At 36.0% G+C, this 14250-nt stretch overlaps 1 protein-coding gene across 1 annotated transcript in view; it reads left to right on the forward strand.

The window, feature by feature from the left end:
* The first annotated feature begins 409 nt into the window (after positions 1–409).
* The window catches only part of chinmo (Chronologically inappropriate morphogenesis), a 49901-nt gene continuing 36060 nt past the window's right edge, over positions 410–14250 (forward strand). The window contains exons 1-2 of the mRNA XM_017154266.3: positions 410–876; positions 2618–3682. The gene's annotated coding sequence lies outside the window, so the exon portion shown is untranslated. The remainder of the gene's footprint in view (positions 877–2617; positions 3683–14250) is intronic.

Here is a 14250-nt window from a genome sequence, read left to right on the forward strand (position 1 = left end):
TATACTAACATAGTAGTAACATACGCTTTATTCTTTGAAAAGAAAGCAAATATTTTAGAAATATTTTAGACTTACACTATTAGGTTGCTTTTCAAAACCAGGCTCACTATTTATAGTAATTACAGTTGTTACTTTTTAGTAACAAAGAACTATTATTTACAAAATTAATTAATTCTTTACATTTTTTTTAATTTTCTTTGAATTTTTTTTTAAATTGCTTTTGCCCCACTGTGCAGAGCTGCGCTTTGCTGCGTTTGCACGCTCGCTCTCTTTTCGCTCGCCGACTGTTGCTTTGCTTTTGCCCTTGCATGTGTTGGTGGTGGCTCCACACTCTGCCGCGGTCGACGTCGCAGCCGCCGCCGCAGTCCGCCGGCTGATAGGCCATAAACGAAATTTTGGAACACAGCACTCGTCTATTCGGCCCTAGGTTTCGGTGAGCTCGCAGCTCGAAGCAGCAGCAGCGTTTTGTGTGCATTCGCATTCGCATATTCGCATTCGCCTCTCGTCTCTCGTGCAGCAGAAACCACAGAAAATCAGCCCAGGAAACTACGACTAAACTCAAATTTTTATAAATTCAAATACGAAAAGTTAAAAAAAAACAAAAATACGAAACCGCTTGAAAACAAAAGGAAAACAGTAATTCTCCCATATATATTTTCATATTGGAAAAACTGCAGCGGATAAAGTGCAAAAAGCGGAAAAGTGCAAAAAGTTTGCGGCATTGAAAACTTTTTAATTATTATTTACGTTTTGTTTGTGTTTCGTCGAGCAAATGCACAAAAAATAACTGTCCAGAGTGCATGTGTGTGCGTTAATTTCAGTGTGTTTGTGCGTCGTGAGTGTTGCAAAACGGTTTTTTCAACCAGTGATTAAAAGGTAATTTTGAGTAAAAAATTCAAATATTTTGAAAAATTAAAAGTATCCCAAAGAACAATTGCAATTTCTCAACCAGAACTCTAACAATTGTGCGTGTGTACTTGATTTACAAATACACTCTTGAAAATTTAGGGCTGTGTGTGTGTGTGCGTTTGCAACTCGAATTTTAAAAAAGAAGCACAAAACGCAAAAGCAAACTGGGAAAAAGTGAAGTAAAAACTTTTATGCATAACGAAAACGTCTGCATTTTTAATCAAGCAACAACAATAGAAAAATAAGCAAAAGCAATAGCAACAACAACAACAGGAACAGCAAGGAGAACATGGAACAATAAACAACCCTCCCCGTTTTCCGCCTCCCCCTGAAAATAAACAAGGCGCAATCCCAGTGAACTGAACCCCTTTTTTGCACTGTGTGTTCGAATCTGTCTGTGTGTGTGAGTGTGTAAAGGAGAAAGAGCAATTAAGGGAGAATGAAGGAAAGTGCAAGAAGTGCAAGGAGGAAAGAAAAAATGCAATTAATCCCCAGGACACTTGCTCAAAAGCTAGGAAAAAGTGTAGAAAAACTATGAACTACGATGCAAGTGTTGGAAAGTTCCTAAAAAAACTGAAAAAGTGTGAAAAAATTACAAAAAAAAATAACTTGTGGATCTTTTAAAATTATGAAAAAGTTATCATATGTTAAAAGAACTCATAATAATTTCAAACACAAACCAGAAAGGCTCCAAAGATTAGAAATATAAAATTTACCACCGATATTGGGCCTGTTTCTTCACCGATTTGTGCACGCATGTCCCCCGTGCCCCAAATAAGGGGCTGTCCATATATTACGTAATCACCTAGGGGGGGGGAGGGGGTCATTGAAATGATTATGTTTGATTACATGGGGAGGGGGGGGGGTGTTGCACAATGATTACGTAATCATTTTATATGTATTTTTTTATTTAAAGAATTTTTTTAAAAACTTTTTTTCTTTAAATATATCTGCAAACTTAGATAGGAAAGCAGAGAAAAAATTTTTTTTAGTGGCTGGGCGGCGAGAAAGAGAATGTTTAGTGGTTCAATCACACGAAGAATGCGAAGACCTGGAATGGCTTGACGAAGAGTATGTTGGAGATAATTTCAGCGTACACGAACCGAATGTGTCATACCAAACTCCATTAATAAACACATATTAAAACAAAAAAAATTTTATTCTTGGGATTACGTAATCATTGGGGGGGGGGCGGGGTATTTATTGAAAGATTACGTTTGATCACCAAGGGGGGGAGGGGCTCAAAAATCAGCAAAAACGTGATTACGTAATATATGGACAGCCCCTAAAGTGTTTTCGGGTAGCCCGTGGCATAAAAGACATTTGCCAGAAGCCAAGTGGGAATTAAAATCTGAAAACGAGAAAATGAAATATATGCTGCGATAATAAAACCATTTATCCCAATTCACTTTACGAGTCGCACTGATAAGGAATTTATGTCATGGGCACACACTTTTGGGAAAAACGTAGAAATTCGGAAATTCTTAAGTAAATTACATTTCTTCAGAAAAATTGTGACAAATGGGTTTTTTTTTTTCAAAGTCGAATCTAAGATTTTTATGAGTATGTCAAAAATATAACACACATACATGCATATTTTAAACAAAAATCCAAAACCCTGAATCTGATTTGAATTAATATTTTTGTGACACTTTTCCAAATTCTACTCACATTTTCTAATAATTTATTCTAATATTTATATTTGCAGCCAAATGTCACTGTGAAAATGTCGCAACGAGCCAATTTTAGCAACATCAAGAAAAACATTCAACGACCACAACAAAACCGGCGAATGCAGCAAAATGCGAATCAAGCAACTCATTTTGAACATTTAACTATCTAAATAATACAAAAAAAATCAATTAAATTGAAAATAATTTCGCGAAATTATAAAAACTCAATTTAAAAATGAACTGAAACAAAAACATTTTCGAAAAACAACGCAAAATTCAAAAATTGGCAACATAACTTTTGGTCTTAAATCAAATTCAAAATAAATCAACAAAAAACGATTTTTGGCATAGCTGCGTGCAACAAAACATCAAATAATATACAATTAAATTATCTCAAAACGTCCACACGTGAAAATGTTTTGCATCTAACATGATTAACTAAATCAATGTAAATTTTAAAATCAACAAAAAGGAAAACCAAAACCGTCAGCAAACAAAAACCAGCCCAAAATCAGTTGAAAAGCCGAGGGAAATCTTTTTAGAACAAACGCAAAAAACCGCAAAAATTTAAGCCACCAAATTGGTAAACTCTTCAAAATTATTGGTTCGGACATACGCAATACTAAACACAGCAACACAACAACAACAGCAACATCAACAGCAGCCATAGCAACTACTACAGTGATCACTACAGTAAAAGCAACAGCAACAAAAGCAGCAGCAGCAGATAAAACGTGTGTGTTAGTTTGCATAAAAATTTCGTTTCGATAAAAAAGCAAAGCAAAAATATTTAACAAAAGTAATCGTAATACATGTATTTATAAAATATATATATACCTATACATATATCTATGCTTACAAATTATATCGGAGAATATTTGGTAAACAATTTTTGATAAAAACAAATCGAGTATATACTTAAATAATTAATTAAATAATTAAAGAACATAAACGTTTTGGTCCAAGTGTGCAAAAAGTGCAAGTGAGATAAAAATACTGAAAAGAAAAACTGATAAATTCAAAATTAACATTTGTGAAAAGGTTTACAACTAAAGATTCTGGATTTGGATTAATGCGAAAATTTGCAATTGAATATTAAGGTGAGTTTAATCATTTTAATAAAATGTTTCAATAATTTTATAGGGTAATTTTAAATACCACTTTCTGCATATCTTAAGTAATGACTACCCAAAGTTTCCCCACGAAAAAGTGCGTAAAAAGAAAAAATGTTGTTTTAGAAAGTGTCCACAAACATTTGCAAACAATTACAGCTCGGAAAAAATTAACTCCGCCTCTAATTACACTTATAATTTATTCAAAAAATAACAAAAAAGGAGGAAAACATTTTTTGGTCAAGAGAAAAAATTGTCTACGCACTTTGCGTATGATTTATGACACTCAAAACTTGGCGTTGCATATTAATAGCGAGAAAAAAAAGCAAAAGTTGCTTGCTTGACATTTCTACATGTGTAGATACATACAGACACACTCGCATTTCAAAGGGGTGTAGATACTTTTTTGGGGTTGTGCATAAATTAAAAATATATTATTTCTGCTTCTTGCCGCTGCACAAAAAAAAAATAATGCGTCGCAGTTGACACGCAATATATATATTTTTTTGACTGCGCTGCCGGCGCCGCTGCCACTTTGACCTACTTAGCAAACGCAGCGTGTTCCAAATTTTGTGCGTTGTGTACTTTTTTGTACCGCTCGCCCCTTCTCGCTCTCGCCCTCGCCCCGTCTCGCTCGCACTTGTATCGCTTGGTCAGGCATTGCGTGCGCTTGAAATTGTAGTTTCGGTTTTTTTCGCTGCTTTTGTTGCTCTGGGGGTCTTCCGCATTTAATTAAATGCACAACAGTTTTTCTCTATTTTTTTGTTTCAAGCTTTTACACGGAAAATAGTTTTTATGATTTTTTTTGAACGTCTATTACTTTTCTAAATCCACAAATAACTAAAAAAAAAATTATTTACAAATTTAAAAAGGAGAAAAAATTAATAATATTTTAAAGCTTCAAAATCTATTTTAAATATTTTTAATAAAGTCAGAAAAAATTAAAAACTGTATCTTTCAATGTAAATATCTTAATATTGCTTGAATATCTTATTTGTTTTAATATTTTTATCAATAAAACTGTAAAATGGAAAATACTGCATTGTAGTATTAATCAATATAGCTATTTTGTATGGAAAAAAGTAATAACTAATCCGTTATCACAAATGAGAAAAATTTGTTTAACTGTACAACGTTTTTCTGAACTTTTTGTTTTAGTTTTTCGTCTGCTGCATTTTCCCTTGACGGAAGTGCGGTGATGTGTCCCGCTCTTTCCCATTTTCCTTGCCTTCTTACGTGCATTTGCACAATCGTTAAGTTTTTTCTAAGAATAAACTTGTCTTTGGAGCAGACTGCGCGGCTTCTCCCCCTTTTCCTCTTCTTCTTCTTTTGGCCGTGTTGTAACTGACGCAATGCAACCGACTTCATTATTTTCTTCTTTTATTTGCTGTTGTTGTCGGCACTTGCGCAAAGTGTCTATGATATGCTCTTAGCCCCCCGCAATAACCACTCCAATTTCCTTCAAAGGCGAACGCATTTCGGTTCTCTTTTTTCCTCAAATTGTTTAATTTTTATGACTTGCCACTGCAGTTGCTTGAATTTTAATGCGAACGATTACCAAGAAAGCGAAACAGAGCAACTGCGTTGCAAGAAATTGTCAGTTGCCTGATTGTTATTACAGTTGTCTCCTTAGGGGTTCCAAAAAAAAATGGGAGAAGGCGGTCAATTAAGATGTCCAAAGTGCATTTTTTATACTTTTTAGAAGCCGAAATGCAAGTCCAGCCACCCAAAACGTTAATCCAAGAAAGAAAATGAATTAATTATACCATTTTCAAAGCATATAAAAACGATTTTGTTCCAACAAAAAAAGTTATGATTTTTTATTTCATGCCAAAAAAAATAATTGATATCTTTAAGTTTTTAGTTCTGGAACTTCAAAAAATTCCTATCTTAATCTTTTTTATGAATCATTAAGATCATGACACGCTCTTCCCTTTCAAGGGCTGCCAAAGACTTAAAAAATATAGAGGAAAAATAATGAAACTTGCACGAGACTTGACCATAAAAATTCATATGAAATAATCGCTTTTATGAACTGCTAATTATGGCTTATCAAAAAAAAAGTGAGCAAGGTATTACTTGGCTGCAAAATGTGCCAGAAGGTAAGGCTGTAAACTGGTTGAAGGGGCAAAGAAGGCGTGGCAGTCTGGCAAACCTGTCACTGTCAGTCAAAGCGACAATTTTTTTCTTTTTCGCTTCCATGGCACTTAAATGCTTACTATTCATTGAGAGAGAGAGAGCATAGGCCTATCTAAAAAACGAACGAGATAGTGGGGAAGCTTATACTTTTTAAGGGAACTACAGTAGCGGTTAATAAACTTTTTTTTAGCATAAAAAAGAAAATGATTTAATCCACATGAAAATTTTAATATAAGCTATCCTGAAAGTATTTGCGTTTATTTAAGTGCATTCAAAGATACTAAAAGAGAAAAACTGATGATTTATACTCTTTTTTAAAATCATAATAAAACTATGTCATAATTTCTTTTTTAAATTATTGACAATTAAGAACGAAAAGAATTATTAATAATAATAATAAAGTACAAAAAGTGATCTATAGAAATATTATAAAATCTATGAAAGTGATCCTAAAAACTGATATTTCCTTGGGTAGTGAAACTAATATTTTGAACGCTGCTGTATGTGCAATGTTTATTGGGGTTTGGCAAACTCAATTCGTGTTTTTTCTACCGTTTTTCGCTAGTTTTGTGAGGTTTTTTCTGGCCATTCCCCAGTTGCTAATTGCCAGTTGCCTTTTGCTCCACTTCGCCACACGCACACTCACACACATCTGCACATTCGCAATAAAAAACGAAACTTTTGCATGCAAGCAACGTCTTTGTGTGGGTGTTATCTACATTCGTATGTGTGTGTGTCCGTATCTGTGTGCGAATATGGCCGCCGCAATAGTTTGCACAAATAGAAAACGCATTTCTATCTCCCTCTGTTTCCATCTTTTTTTACTGAGCTTTGGTTTATCTGCATTGAACAGTTGGAATGTGTAAAGTTTCATTGCCATTTTTTGAGTGTGTGGGAGTGTAGTAAAAAATGGCATATATGTATGACATGGATGAAACATAAAGCAAGAGGACTTTTATTAAAAAACCAATATTGCTAGATAGTTGAAATATGAGTTCGCTTAATTCTTATAACTTGTAAAAAATTGTACATTTTTAGTTAGAATATGACTTAATTTTTTTAAAAACTGCCAGGAAATTAATAATTATTCCAAGATTCCCAGAAATTATATTTCGAATTCCTTGAATATTAAATAATCTGACTAATCCAATACAAATTCCAAATAAAAATGTAATCTTAAAAAGTCAACGCTTAAAAAGGAAACAAAATTGCAGGCAGACCAAATGAGCAAACAAAAATGTCAATTTCGAAGCTATTACATCACAACCCAGAACCGAATGCTGATAATTCCCAAAAACAGAATGAGAGCGCATAAAAAACGAACGCACACACACTCAGAGAAACTTGCAGAAGGGCGCAACAAATAAATAAAATACAAAAAAAAATGTTTAGTTAAAATTAAACAACAAAAAAGTTTGTGCTATGTACCAGAGCAACCAAAGAAATAAACACATAGGCCTATGTACACATAGGAGTGCCATTGCCATCTCTTTTCCTCAATGCTACCCATCTCTTTTGCTCCCTATGCGAACGCAACGCAAAAAAAATTCACAAGTCGCATCCAAAAAAAAAAACTAAAACGAAAAATATGGCGTGGCCTACAATTAAATTGGCTCAAAGTGCGTAAGGGGCAGCCTGCACAGCAACAAAAATAAAACTACGAACAAAAAAACCGAAATAAAACAGCAGCAGCGATAGAAAAAACCTTGAGCTGGCACAACATAATTAAAAATGTGCGTATACGCACACAATTGAAACGAGGCCCCAATACATCTAAACTTTTGCAGTTCGTCGAGCTTTTCCCGCTTCACAAATGACATTCACGCGCAATAAATATCAGGCTATACTATACTATAGCCAGCCAACCCAAAAAAAAATCATGAAATCAAAAAAGCTCCATTGCAAATCCAACAACAAAACGAGGAAGTCTAAAATTGGTTTCAGGCCTACGAAATGAGAGCGAACGAGAGGGTCAGAGTTTTGGAGCTTTTGGAGCACGCACTTTTCGAAGCTCTTCTAGGCGCCACGCATTTCAAGGCGGAAGCTTTTCAGTGCGATGATCAGTTCAAGATACAGATAGATTGGGGATCGAGCAAATTACTGGGTAGAAACGTATTCTATTTGGCATATTTCTACCGAAATTTCATCGATATATTAATAAAAACTTTTATTTTAAGGGGATCTGTTTGATATAGATCAAAATTGTTGAAAAAAAAATTTAATTGCAAAGCATTTTTACATTCTAAGATCAGTTGTTAATAATAAAATTAATAATTAACCAACATCCCATCTAGATTTCAGCCTAATCCAAACTTAAATACTTCCTCTTCCAATAGAAAATCACATCCAAATAACTGATCTTACGATTAAATCCCATTGTACCCATCCCACTCTAACCCTTTACAAGCTTCATGGAAATGCAACGGTGACATGTTTTGCATCTCCCTCTAACCCTTTCCAATGCAGAGAACCGAAAGAACGGAACCGAAATGATTATTTAATTGGAGAACCTTCGGTCCCCCCAATTTCTTTTTAATAACAGCTAATTATGTCAAGTATTATACACGCAAACACTCGAAGTAAAACACTCAAAGACACATGCAACCATACATAATTCCCTTAAATTGCCGCAATCTGTAAAATCTGTTACTTCTTTGCCACACGAGATGTTTGTTTGTTTGTTATTTTGGTTGTTTTTTTTCCTCTTTTCCCAACTTGACATTTTCCCCCACAAGGGACATTGTTTTTGATGCGTTTCCACCTTCGATGCTTCCACTTCCTCTGCGTTTTCCTCCCGTGTTAGCCCCATTCTACACATCTCTCTCTTTCTCCAAAGAATCTTGAAGAGTGCACTCGGTGGTAGAAAAAAGCGAGAAGTGGAACAAAAAGCACAAAAGAAAAATGGTTAAGGAAATTAAAAAGCATAAAAACAACAACAGCGCCAGCTTCCGTTAAAACAAAGCGAACTCAAGTGGAAGAAGGAACAAAGAAAGCGAAAAAAAGGGTTACCAAAAAGAGTGATAGAAAGAGAGGGCACACATATGCAGCATTTACCGTTAGAGCCCTTCGAGGGCGTTCTTTCTTCCTCCCTGTGGTAAATTTTTTTTTCATTGTTTCTTCTTTGGCTGTTTCTGGTTCGTTTGATATGCAGAACTTTGGATGGTTGGATGATGCACTTGGCTCCATGGAAAAATAATCAGCGGAGGGCAAGGTAATTTGTTGTCAAGTGGGAGGTACCGCAGTTAGTGGGTATTTCCGAAAAAAGAGCAATGAAAGGAAGTTGGGAGAAACAAAGTCTTAAATATATGGATCTATAGATGTATATAATATAAAATTATATTAAATTAAATAATATAATAATCTAATATTAAACTTTTAATCAAAAGAACCTATCATTATATGTAAGTAGTATTCGAGTCAGAAAATCTAACATTTAGTCATCAAAGTTGATTTCCTCATTAAACATTTTTGAGATGCAACATTGCAATCGCTCGTTGGCTCTATAAAGTGCAGTCAAGCAGGAATTCCACCCCAAAAAATAGTGCTATGACTACAACATTGTCGTTTGCTCTACGCTTCGTTGACTCATATATGATATATGTAGTATATGGTTGCAAGTCACACTTTTGGGATATAGGTTTAGCCCACCCCACTCAAATCTTTTTCAAACAATGTAACAATGCATTTACGCAAGTCTTGCACTTGCCCCTCCGATGATGATGATGTTGTAGTTTGCCTCTGCCTTCGGGCTTAATTTATGGATTTTCTCAGACTTTTTTGGGGGCCTCTTTATTTGGCGTTATGCGTGGGTGATTCTGGTTCCCTCGACTCTTGTGCAAGGTGTTTCATTTACATTGCGATGACCGCTGATAAAACACATTTAAAACCGACCGCCTGCAGTGTGGAGTTTTTTCTCCTAGGTCTAATTAAAATGCACCAACTCGAGTGCAACATTTTTATGGACGTGATTTACACAGGAATAAGCCATGAAAGAGAGTAGACTTCTCTTTTTGTCTTCTTTCTTTTAGTAGTAAAGAAGGGGGCGCAACCATGAAATTGAATTGCTACTTTGAAGTGCACTCGATGTCAGTGGATGGGCCCAAAAAAGGGTTAACTGCACACATGGCTGCACGGCTGATAGACAGCGCGGAAAAAAGAGTGGGGAAAAGGGGGCAGTGGGGGGTTAAGACCCGAGGTGTTGGGGCCATCACAACCGACGGGCCACCTAGTTACCCACACTAATTAAGGCAAAATGCAGCCAGGGCAACGTCGCATGTGCTGCTTTTTGTTTCCTTTTCACTGGTCGGATACAGTAAGTTCATTAGAAGTGTACATACCATTCCATATATAAAAAACAGTTGCTGTGGGCGGTCTAAGTAGAGTTGCACTTTTCTTTTTTTAGTATTTCCCTTGATTGGAAGTAGAAAATACAAAGTGATTCATTAAAAAACAGGAAATGGCTAAAAAAAAGTATATTTAAGGAATGGTGGGTAGATCCCATGTTGTATGTATTGAAAAGAATATATTGAAAGCCTTAAAAAATGATAAGGTGGTAATTAGAAACAAGAGAGTACCCGTTACTCAGATGAATTCGCTTAAAAGTAGCGCCATCTAGCGGAAAATGCTTTATTTGCTTATAACTTTTTAATGAATATGAGTAACGGGTATAAATAGTGGTATCAGTTTTCTTAAATTCATTCCTTTAATATAAAATAGGCAAATAAAATAAATAAAGTACATTCTTTAAATTATTCTTTTTAAAATTTACTAAACTAATTTTCTTTATTTTTTGCAGGTAAGCACTGATGTCTTTGTACGAACTAATTAGGCCGTCGTGTATAGAGCTTAACGTAAGTTCCTCCCACGATATAATTGCATAAAAAATTTCTCATTTCTATGGCGCATTTATTTTTTTCGCTGTCGCATTTGTTTTGCATTTAAGTCCAGCACCCCTTGAGGCATTTTCCATTTGCCAGGGTTTTCCGCCACCGCCCTCCGGTTCTCCGTTCTTCACTGGGATTCCTGACCATAAATTTTGCAATTAACGACAAATGTCACTTTGTCTGGCCGATGGCGACGTAGTCGACGACATCCGACCGTTGCAACCATTTTGCAGAAAACGGGGGGGAATCCAAACTCTTTTTCCCATTATTTCTTCTCTTTTTTTTTTTGCTCTGTTTTTATTATTTCTGGGTGGCCAGAAACGAAGAGCTGGTTGAATGCTTTTAGCCCGGACCAGCGGAGCATGGCATGGCCTCTGAACGGGCTGAGTAAACCCACCCAAAACCCAACCGCCCAACCACCCAACTCCTTGCAACACCACCACCCACTTACGGTCTGCTCGCCCTGCAATTGCATTAAAAAGCATAAATTTACTTTAGCCCAGGCTCTCGGAACGTTATAAAATCCATTTATGCACTTCACTTGCTCTCTTTTTTGCCGGGCCAGTGGAAAAGGAAGACTGTAGAGCCCAGACCCTCCCTCTTTTTGGATGGTTGCATGCTGGTCAGTCAGACTTTGGGTCCCAGGTCCTAAAGTCCCACAGTCCTACCGTCCAGGTCCTCTGCAATCTACAATAATTTCTGATTCCTTTTTTTGCGCCTTTCCCATTTTATATTTTTGCTGCCAATTTCTGCAGTCCACGCTAGCGTAAAAGCGAAAGAGAAGGCACTACCCTATATATATAGTTGGGCGGTTGGGCGAGAAAAGCTATGCAATTTTTACAAAAATTCCAAACCAAACTGAAACCCAAACCCATACCCATGCCCACTTTTCCTTTTGTTTTGTGTTGTGACGATGATGAAGTTTAATTTAGACACGACCCTAGTCCGAGAGCCTCTGTTTGAAGGGATTTCTACTTTTCTTTTTGCACCACCCGCATGGAACACCCCCTACTTTGAATTCGGAACCGCTGCAGCCACTCTGAACCACCCACTTTTTGGGTTCGGGTCGGGAAAAACTGCCGGTGCATGTGATGAAGAGTTGGCCCCGAGAAAACTTTTCCAAATTCTTTATAGAGAATGTTTTAAATGCCGCTCGTTGCATTCTTTTAGGCAAAAAGCAGTAACTTGAGTTTGAGAGTCCTGATTTATATTACGTAATATAAAATGTTATATCATTTTATTCTAAACAAAAGTGATTTAAAAATAAAAGGTTTCGTGTTTCAAAATTCTTAAAAAAATTTCATTAATAGATTGAAAATTATGAATAATATTTTTAAATTCTCTTAACATATTTAAAAATTATTTTAACTTTTTATCTTTCATTTAGATTGTAATTCTCCAATAATAATAATTCTCCTTAAAAGTTTGTTCGATCGTTCTCTGGCTTTTCTAATTTCAAATGGTTTTTCATTTGCATTCTGCAGTTGGATTATTGCTTTTAGTAGTCTCTTCTGCTTTTGTTTTATCCGTTTCTATGGGCATTGGCCATTCATTAATCTTGCTTTCTCGTCCTTTCTCCCTGTGAATTTATCTCCATGGGTCCATCTCTCTATATACATAGATGTGCATATATTCCACCTCTGCCTATGCACACTTTTTGTCCATTTCCGTTTTTTGCTCCCTGCTCTCTAATATAATTTCGATTTTTCAACGATTTTCCAAACCACTCCAATGCATATGTGTGTGTTGTTTGTTGGCTCAAAACTTCATTTCCTTTAGTTTTTTCGGGGCGTGGCAGAAAATACTGCAGTTCCCCGGCCTTCTTGCCCTTCCTCTTGTTAGATAAACAATCAGCAAACTGCAGCAGCAGCATAAAATAATAAAAAAGGAGCAAAAATTTAATTCCCATTTTTCGGTGTTGTATTTCCTCTTTGAAAGTTTTTGTTTGCCGATTTTTCTCAGCTCATATACAGGATGTGTGTGTGTTTTTGCTTGTGTCTGTTTGTTTGCATGCGCTTTTCTGCAGAATTTTCGGCAATATTCCAATAATACTCTTCGGACCACCGGGGAAATTTTTGGCAAGGGGATGCAGAGGGGAGGAACTTTGTTTGCTTTGTCAGTTGCGCCAAAGTTTTGTTGATAAATAAATTTTTTAGCGATAAATTTTGCAGAATGCAGAAATCAATTTTTACCCTTTGTGTTTTGTGCTCTGCTGCATAAATAAATCATCAATGCATTGGCATCGTATTTTGCCTTTCGGGGATTGGATTGCAGTTTGCTGTGCTGCGAAAAAAATAAATGCTACGAAGCGTGAATGAAAATCTAAATGGAAAATCCACATGTCAGTCTGTATTTTTATCTAAAAACTAAAGTCTATTCGCGTTTTATTTTTGGCCAAAGGGGATTTATTCCACAAATGGAATTCCAAATTGGATTGCATATTCATTTTGATGAGAGATCGTTGTGGTAAAAAGTTTGCAAATTTAATTTGAATTTTAATAACATGGAAAATAAATATATATATATTTATATAAAATTTTGCCTGAGAAAAAGGAAAATAAAAATTAGTTTTAAAATATATATATCATATCCACTCCAATTACTTAATTTGCTGTCTATTGCAATTGCATTTGAAGCAGCCGAGTGGCCAACCCTTGTCCATTCATCCAATCAAAGCCCTTTAAAACTTATAGATTTCCTTTACATATGTACAATAGATACCATACGTATGCCAGAATTCTAGAAACAAACAAAAAAAAACCTTTTAGTCTGAACCAACTATTGATGGATACCCCAAACTCGCACAGACAGAAAACTAAAACCTTTTATCAAAGATAAATAAAATGAAAAACGAGTGGGGGTGGTGTTGGGAAAAGCTGCATGCGACAAATGCAGGCAAAAAAAGGAAATGAAAATGGGAAAACCCAGACTCGACTCAGCATATGTGTGAGGATGGATGGACGGATGGATGGCTGGGAAAGCAAAGGAAAGCCTCTCGCTGAAAAAGCCAATGTGCAGTGTGTATGCAAAAAGGGGGTGGTGATGGTGATAGTCGTCTGCCTCCCCTGCCGTTTCTCTCTCTCTCTATTTCACTCTTTCACCCCGTCTCACTCACTCCCAACTGCAGTCGGCGAATGTGAAATAAATTAAAATATTTTTATCTACACTCGTGCACGTAGCCTGCAATGGAAATTGCCAAAGTCAGCTGCAAAAGTTTTCCCAAGCTTTGGAGTTTGGAGTTCCAACCCTCTGCGGCAGTTTTTCACCAGCCCGAAAAACCCCCTCACACTCGAAATTTCCTCCTTTTTCACCTTCTTCTTCTTTCACAATTCCAAAGTTTTGTTTTTGCAGAGTTGCATTTTAACTGAAAACCAATTTTTTTTTGGCTTTTTCTTATTTGTTGTTTGAGAATTATTGCTGCATCGTGTTGAAAAAGGGTTGCAACTGCAGTTGCTTCTTCCCTCTCCCTTGCTCGTACTCTCTCCGTCTCTTTCTTTCTATGATTTTCCTACTCTTTCTTGCGTTCTGTCTCTG

Source organism: Drosophila takahashii, chromosome 2L (assembly GCF_030179915.1).
Source record: "Drosophila takahashii strain IR98-3 E-12201 chromosome 2L, DtakHiC1v2, whole genome shotgun sequence".
Lineage (NCBI taxonomy): Eukaryota > Metazoa > Arthropoda > Insecta > Diptera > Drosophilidae > Drosophila > Drosophila takahashii.